We start from the raw sequence: 8,605 nt of genomic DNA, 5'->3' as shown, positions 1-8,605 counted from the left end.
GGATACCATTGAGGAGGGGTGAGGGGAGGGGTAACCAGGGGCCAAACCACCAGGGAGTATAGCAGAGGGGTGCATGAGGGAAGGGAGAAGAGAAATAACAATCTACGTGACATAACATACTCAGTACAAATTTCCAAATTTCCAAATCGCCCAGTGCAAAACAGCAACTAAATAAACTATTTAGTTCAATACAACACCTCCCCCTTTTCTCTTAACAAAAATAAAAGGAAATGCATCGGACTATTTCTGCTGCAGATTATGAATTTGTCCACCACTCATGATTCGCGGGCCTGTCAATTTGCTTTAGGTCCACAAACTCTGTGCGGTTGACTTCTGCGGTACTGCAGACCAAACCGTTGATAGCCTTTAAAAGTATGCGACGTAGAATCCCAAACGCTAACATGACTAGAAAAAGAGCAACAAAAAACAACAAAATTGTCCTAATTATAGAGGTCCACCACCCCAAGAGTCCCCAGTCCTTGAACCTCCTGCTGAACCAGTCCTCAGATTCCTGCTTGACTCGTCCGATCAGGCTTTTCACTTCTCAGAGAGCTGTGTGGATGTTGGGTGCCTTTGATGCTAGGTTCAGGCAGCACAGTCCTTCAAATTCCTGGCACTCGTGTCCATGCTGCAGCAGGAGGAAATCTATGGCTGCACGATTTTGGAGTATGGCCTGCCTGGTAACCTCCTTGTCCTCTAGGAGGGAGCTGATGGCCGTGGATGTCAAGTTTGCCTGTTTGACTACCCAGCACTCTAGGTGTCCCAATTCACACAGAGCCTTGGCTGCTGCAACCCATGGAAGGAACAGGGATACGGCAACTCTTTTTGACTTGGCCCAATGGAGGATGTCTGCATCACAATTTGGGTCCAAATTGTCAACGCTTCTCTTGTGAATTTTGCTGGCCGAATTGTTCTTTTGAGTCCATTTGCCAATCATGGTTTGGTTGCGTGTCAACAGGGACAACCGCCCAATGGTACATGGCCCTCCTAAAAGCCGAGAGGGGATTCCTGCCCATGCCAAATCCCCACAAATTCATAGTATTTTGGTGTGAAGGGTGTCTTTTGTTGCTGGCTTTGGGGGCAGTCTTGGGCAGTGTCCTGGTTTTTTGCATCTGAAGCAAATGACATGTTGAAGTTGCTCTGGTGACATCTGTTGCCTCCTCGCTCCTGGAGGAACAGCTGCCACAGTCTCTGGGTTTGTCGGCCTTGACCACACCTCCCGTGCAGCAAACAGTTCCGCCTTCCTAGCACAGGTTTCCATCATCTCTGCCAGTGTAGGCAGGGGGTTGAGAGGCAGTCCCAGGAGCACCCTGCTGCAGACTTCATTAGCATTCCTCTGCGCCATCTCTTTCACTATCTCCGCTTGTGTCTTGAGGTCCTGTACTTGTCTCTCAATCTGTGCATGGAGCCAGTTGCAAGAAACTGCAAGAAACTTTCTGAAGGAGACTGTTTAATGTCAAGGAAACTACCACTAGCTTCAGCAGTTGGTAGCTGGTTAAAAGCCTTATCCACAGCCTTTGAAATCTTATCTAGAATGAATTTTGACAACACCCAAGCTTGGTCCTCAGGCTTAGCCCACTCCCCCTCACCGCACTGTTGCCTTCTGATATAAGGCAAGGCGACCTGGTTCTGAGGAACAGCACAGTGACCCAAACTCTCCAGGGTCGCTCGGGCCAAGGAGCACGCAGACACCAATGTGGTGGACGATCCAAAGGCCTTTATTATCTCATCTCGTGGGGTTTTATAATCTAGGGGGTCTTCTACATCAGACGGGGTCTGTCTTTACTATCTATGGTTAGTAAGGAGTGGAAAGTTACTGGGTAGGGAATGGAAAGTTACTGGCACTCAGTTTAGGGAGGCTACGTTCCTATGATAATTTCTTATCTAAGGGGAACGGGTTCCTGCCTTCCCGTTACATTGTGAGATCTTCCGATCGCCTGTCCCTATCTACCACATCTCCCCCACCTTTTACACAAATGAATGAGGTAGTCTTACACATAGGTACTGAAATGACGTATAAGGTTGTAGTTCAACAAGGGAAAGGGATTTGGTAAACCTGAGTAAGTTTTTGTCAGACAAGTTTAGAACTTGTGACTGGCAGTGTTCCCTGGTTGAATTCACAGCAATTGTTGCCGGCCTATGAACAGGATGTTGGTCCATTTTAGGCGGGCCTGAACGAATGAGACTAGCTTGTTCAGCAGGCATGGTCCGAAGGTAACTGCCAAAAGCAGCAATGCCAATGGACCTATTAGGGTAGAAATCAGAGTGGTTAGCCATGGTGATTGATTGAACCAGGACTTGAACCAAGCCTGTTGGGCTTCCCTGTCCTTCTGCCTCTGAGCCAGTCAGCTTCGGAGTTCCATCATGGAGTCTCTTACAACTCCTGTGTGGTCTGCATAGAAGCAGCACTCCTCTTTCAAGGTGGCACACAGGCCTCCTTGCTGCATGAACAGGAGGTCCAGACCTCGCCTGTTCTGCAGGACCACCTCCGAAAGTGAGGAGACTGACTTCTCTAGAAAGGAGATGGATTTCTCGAACCTTGCAAGTCCTCATTGATTGTCATTTGCAGCTGGGACAGTCCTTGGTGTTGGGTCGCCAAGGCTGAGACACCCGTTGCCGTTCCTGCTGCTCCTAGACCAAGCAGCATTTCAATAGTTACACCTGTTATTATTTCTCTTTTGTGGAGCCGGCTGGGTCCCTCAAAAAGGTGGTACACTTCTTCGTCTGAGTGGTACAGGACCCTAGGAACAATCAGAACTTGGACACACAAGTTGTTCGAGTCATCGGATTTGGCAAGGAACACACAGGGACTCACTCCGGATCGCTGGCAAACCCACATCCCAGATGCAGATGGGACTACCCACTTATTATTTTTCCCGTTGCGTTTGACAACTTCGGTGCAGACGTTGCCTTTCCGCCTAGCTAGGGTTGCATTGCCAAAGCATCTGCCCTGGCCTGTGACTTGACTCAGGGTGATTCCTTTGCGGGGGGTGTCCCATCTACATTGGTTGGGTGCATCTGCTGTGGAGTAACTGAAGGGAGTGTTTAGAGCGACTCCTTCGTAAAAGGGAGGTTCGACATCGTAACAAAGCCAGCAGGATTCGGTTAGGTTAGGGTTAGATTCGTTCAGGGATAGGAAGGTAGCTTCTAACATACAAAGGATTGGGACTGAGTCCGACCTGGCTAAATGGCTTATCTGAAAGGCTTCCGCATGACTGGTCGGGATATCAGCGACCCTTGTGGGCAAGGCTTTGGGGTGGGTCGCGTTTCTCCCTTTCGGCACGCTTTTAATCGCTTTGTTGGGTCCGACCACTTGGGGTGCCGACGGTTGGAGCCTAATAATTCGCACATTCACTCTCTCTTTTGACCCTTGAAGGACTACTGTCCACGTTCTGCCTATTGCCCAGCTAGGGTGATCTGGCTGCAAAACTGTCATGTTGTAGCCTGTACATTTCCGAAATTCGGGGATTTTATGGCAGTTTCGATAAAAGTTTCTGTGGAGGGAGAGGGGTGTTTTGCAACCGCTGGGTGCCCGGGTGAACTGTAAGAATTTGTCGGGCTCTTGTGGATCCCACCCAGGCCCCGACGGTCTGGCATCTGTGACAATGGTTTCGCAGCCCCAGTGCCCACAATATCCCCACCCTGGGTGATTGCAGTAGCTTTTCCCAGGGTTTGAAGCTGGGCACCAGTAGGATAGGTACATGTGTGTGGAGGGTGGGGAATGGGAGTCTACCTTTGGTTGTCCTGGAAACAGGTCGGTGATGTGGAGCACGAAGGATGGGGTGTTTGGTGTGGTGATTTCTCTGAGCACCTTGTCACTACTAAGGTGTTGCATGACCCACCTGAATGGCTGATGGGGGTAGTGATCTGGGCTGGCTTGCCCTCTGGCAACAAGCCCCAACAGCAAAATCACACAGAAACACCATTGATGTTTGGGTCCCGCCCTACTTCCCACATGCCCAGCACGGTCCCCTAAATCCCTCTTGGCATGGTGGAGCATCTGCTGATAGGCACCTTGGCTGGGGGCAGTTTACTGCCAAGTGGCCTGCCTGGCCACACTTAGGGCATGCCATCACACTGGACTGTGTGGGCTGCAGTGTGAACTGCTGCTTGCATGGGAGCAAGGTGTTCCTCCTTTGCAAAGTGTCTGATCATGTCTGCTGTATTAGACCCAGGTGGCAGTGATCTTAAAATGTCCTTGGTGGCTGAGTTGCATTGCTGGCGTAGGCAGTCTGCCAGCACGGGACCCTTAGCCTCTGAGGGTAATGAAGAGGAATCTAATGCTGCCTGAAGCCTGTCCACAAACTGAGTGAAGCTCTCACTTTCGCTCTATCTTATGGTGGACCACGGGGCAGGGTTAGCCACTACTTTGGAAGCAAAATGAATGGCCTCTTGGGCAGCCTGGGTGGTTGTCATAACTTCATGGGCCCTTAATCCCTCAGCCTGGGCCTGGGGGGTGATCATAGTGGGGTCTCTGCCCACCAATCTCTGTATACTGGAGCCGTGTAGTGGATGGTCAGGTCCTGTTATCTGGGCTAGCTCCTTTGTGCATTGATTCTCCCACTCTTGTTTGAAAACAATCATTCCTGCCCCATCAAAAATCATTCTGCACGTCTGTTTGATGTCAAAGGGAAGCATGTCATCCCCCCCAAAAACGCCATCAATAAGTGTGGTAACCATGGCAGAATTAATCCCCTTGTCTGCAATCGCTTTAATAATTGCCTGTACCTCTTTCAGATTCACTGGAGAATAGGTCCTTCTTTGGTTTTCGCCCCCCCCCACGCGGACTGGGAACACTAGCTTGGCTGAAGGGGTGTACTCGGCGCAGGCTATCTTTATTTTTTGCCAGTCTGTAAGTGAGGTTCGGTCTTTCTCTGCTGACCCCTTCACCCATGCGGGAGCGCTGCGACTAGAGACCTTATATGATGCTGCTCTCCCTCTGTTAAGGCTAGAATCGGAATCGGAGCTCCCCGACTCCCTCTCAGACTCGTCCTGGCTAGAGTCTGAGTCAGAGTCAGATGTGGAATGACCGAGAACTTCTGGGCTGTTCTGCCTTTTTATCGGGCTCCAACCCCGCCCCCTCCTGCGGGGGGCGGACTGTTCCCTCCCCCTGGGGTCTCCCCGCCTCCTGCTGGGGGAGGTCCTTGCCTTATACGGGCTTAATTTGAATAGAGCGCTCTGATTGGTCTCACCCTCCACTGCGGGGACCACCCCCCTTCCCCCCAGCTCTCCCGCGCATGCGATGTTAAGCGGGCTGACTCCATTTCCGCCCATGTCCCCTCTTCTCTTCCGCCTTGACCATGCGGCCGGCCGCCATCTTCGAGCCCATACGGCGGTGGAGAGATTTTATCGATCCGGGCGTTTTCTGACTGTCCCACCGCTTCCTGCGCCTCCTCCGCCAGTCCCCCCCAAAAACACTGCACCCGTTGCTCTGCCTCCTGCGCTGGGTTGGCAATCGGCGGAGGGGGGTCGAGTAGAGGAGCCACGGTTTTGTCGAGAGGCTCCGAGGGGGGGCTGGGATCTGGTGGGCTCCGCGGGGGGTTGGGGGGTCTCCCGGGGGTTTTGGGCTCGGGCCCGAGGGGAGGTGGGACGCGCCTAGCCCCCGCACATCCCCGTCTTCAATCTGATCACTTTCCGGGGTGGTCTGTGTCGTAGCTCTCACCCCCAACTGCGGAGCAGCTATTAAACAGCTTCTTGTAGCTTTCCAGGTTTCTTGCTCTTGTCAAACTTTTTGCAGAGCCCGGATGACTCTGCCCCACGATTTTAGGGCTTTCCCCGAGCCTGAACACATGGTATCCTCGGCCAGGGTTTTCGTACAATTATCCCACACCTCCGGGTGTAAAATATCCATGAGGCTTTCTATAGCCCCCAGCTTAATCAATCTCGGCAATGCGAGAGTCATATCTTCAAGCTTACATTTGATTCCCCATTGTGCACGCATTTCACTTACTACCTTTGCAATTGCTTCCATGATTCGAGGGCGTCCCCTCCGCTGCACAAGGACAGCTGTGCAGCCGCCGTCCTCTCTCCAGGTGAATCCCTGTTCCCCGGGCACTGGTTCGTTCCCGGGTTTCCGGCACCAGTTGTTGCCTTCTGATGCAAGGCAAGGCGACCTGGTTCTGAGGAAACGGCACGGTGACCCAAAATCTCCAGGGTCACTCGGGCCAAAGACACACGCAGATAACAATATGGTGGACAGTCTAAAGGCCTTTATTGTCCCATCTCATCGGGTTTTATACTCGAGAAGGTTTTTTCTCTACGTCAGGAGGTCTTACCTTACTGTAATTGGTTAGTAAGGAGTCGAAAGTTACTAATGTTAGGGGGGACTACATTCTTGGGTGATCCCTTATCACTAGGCATTAGGGGTAGAGGAATCCTGCTGCTTTCTGTGACATCGCGAGGTGTTCCGAGCGCCTGACCCTATCTACTACAAATTCCTAATTCCATATCTTTCCCTGAGAGCCCCTTAATTTCAAAATTATAGTAATTTGGAGGGAGGGGGTTTACATTTTCAATTTTAAGGGAGTCTCTGCCTTCCTTAGCAGACACTTTTCTTTTCAAATCAAGACAGGAAGTGGGACCATGAAACCAAACACGCTCATTCCTTGTTTTCCCCCAAACCAGGATTTCCCATTCCCAAACCTTGGCCTGAGGGAGGAGAAGGAGGAGGCTGCAAGGAAGAAGATGCCCAGGGAGCCCCAGACAGGTGAGGAAGAAGTCAGTGCCCCTTTCCCCCTCTCTCCTGCTCCATCTCCCAGCCCAGCACGGCCCCCGGCTGCAGGACAACCCTGCTGCCAAAGCTGTCCTGCTTGGGATGCACTGGGGGGGGATCTCCTTGCCCTTCCGTGTGGCACGGAGGCAAATCCCATCCTCTCCTTGTCCTTCCTCTCCCCAGGCACTGAGCTGAGGGCGGAGACCAGGGATGATGAGTCACCACAGCAGAATCTCGTGGATGAGGCCATTTTGAGCAGCTCCACAGCACAGGAATCTAACGGGGAAGAAAAGTCCCGGAGATCCCTCACGAGGAGGGGCTGCAAACGCAGATCACGGGGATCTGAGGAGGAAAGACCCACCCTGGGCTGGGAAGGTGGCCAGAGCTCAGAGCTGGGGGTCCATGAGCAGCTTCAGGATGGGGAGAGTCCACACCAGTGCTCAAAGTGTGGGAAGAGCTTCAGGTGGAGATCGGAACTGATCCGCCACAGGAGAATCCACACAGGGGAATGGCCATACAAGTGTGGAGAGTGTGGAAAGAGCTTTAGGATGAGCTCTGAACAGACCAGACACCATAGGAATCACACAGGGGAACAGCCCTACAAGTGTGCCATGTGTGGGAAGAGCTTCTGCGACTGTGCCAACCTGATCAAACACCTGAGGAGCCACATGGGTGAACGGCCCTACATGTGTGAGGAGTGTGGGAAGAGCTTCAGCCAGAACTCCCACCTGATTGTCCACATGAGGAGCCACAATGGGGAGAGAAACCAGAAGTGCAGGGAGTGTGAGAAGAGCTTCGGCCACAGCCTCAGCCTGATTGCCCACCTAAGAAACCACAGCAGGGAGAGGCCCTACAAGTGTGAGCAATGCAAGAAGAGGTTTCTGAGCCGTCCTCCACCACCAGCTCATTCACACAGAGGAGAGACTCTTCCACTGCCCTGACTGTGGGAAGGGCTTCAACCACAACTCCAACATCATCAGGCATCTTCACATCCACAGCAGTGAGAGGCCCTATAAGTGTCCCGAGTGTGGGAAGAGCTTCTCACAGAGTGGTAACTTGACTAGACACCAAAGGAGCCACCACTAAGGGAAGCCCTGTGTTGAAGATTGCAATGCAAGATGTTTCCCATTACCATCTGTATGGCAGATTACCTTTGTGAAGTTGACGGTTTACCTTATCTCTCTTTTTGAGTGACCACATTCACACCTCCCTGGGGAGGGGACATCTGCTGATAACAGACTATTGAATGTCACTGCATGACTGATAAGAACTATAACATCCCATTGTGAGATGCTCTGCCCAGAGGCAGGAGCCAAGCATTGCTACCCAGGCATAATCCAGAAGTTTTTTAAACACCAGCAGGGCTTTCTCCATGGGATTCCCCAGAGGAAGAGCAGCTGCCTCTTCTTACACTGGATCTTCAGAAGAAGAATACATCCTTCTCTACAGATCCCCCTTGCTCCAACAGGACCACACCTGATACTTCAGGAGGACTGCAGCCACAGTTCCAATTGGACTGCCACCCACAGGGTGTCAGGTTGGGTTCTGACTCTGTCAGTGTTGTTCTCGTGTACATTGTTTATTTTATCCATTTTTTTTCCTTTTCCCTATTAAATAACTGTTATTTTCTGCTCCCATATTTTTTCATGAGAGCCCCTTAATTTAAAATTTATAGCAATTTGGAGGGGTGGGGAGGGTTTACATTCTCCATTTCAGGGGAGGCTCCTGCCTTCATTAGCAGACTCCTGTCTTTCCAAACCAAGACACCCTGTGAGTGCCCTGAGTGTTGGAAAAGGTTTGTGCACTGCTCCAGCTTTATTCCCCACAGTAGGACCCACCCTGGATGTTCCCCAGTGAGCGCCAGTGGGCAGAGTCCTGGTGATCCGTGGTGCC

The 8,605-nt window shown here is 51.7% G+C and overlaps 1 pseudogene; it reads left to right on the top strand.

The window, feature by feature from the left end:
• Positions 1 to 6,684: 6,684 nt before the first annotated feature.
• Positions 6,685 to 7,798, top strand: LOC131094998 (zinc finger protein 239-like; annotated as a pseudogene).
• The last annotated feature ends 807 nt before the right edge of the window (positions 7,799 to 8,605 follow it).

This window comes from Melospiza georgiana, chromosome 32 (genome assembly GCF_028018845.1).
Source record: "Melospiza georgiana isolate bMelGeo1 chromosome 32, bMelGeo1.pri, whole genome shotgun sequence".
Taxonomy (NCBI): domain Eukaryota; kingdom Metazoa; phylum Chordata; class Aves; order Passeriformes; family Passerellidae; genus Melospiza; species Melospiza georgiana.
This window is presented reverse-complemented; position numbering and strand designations above follow the sequence as displayed.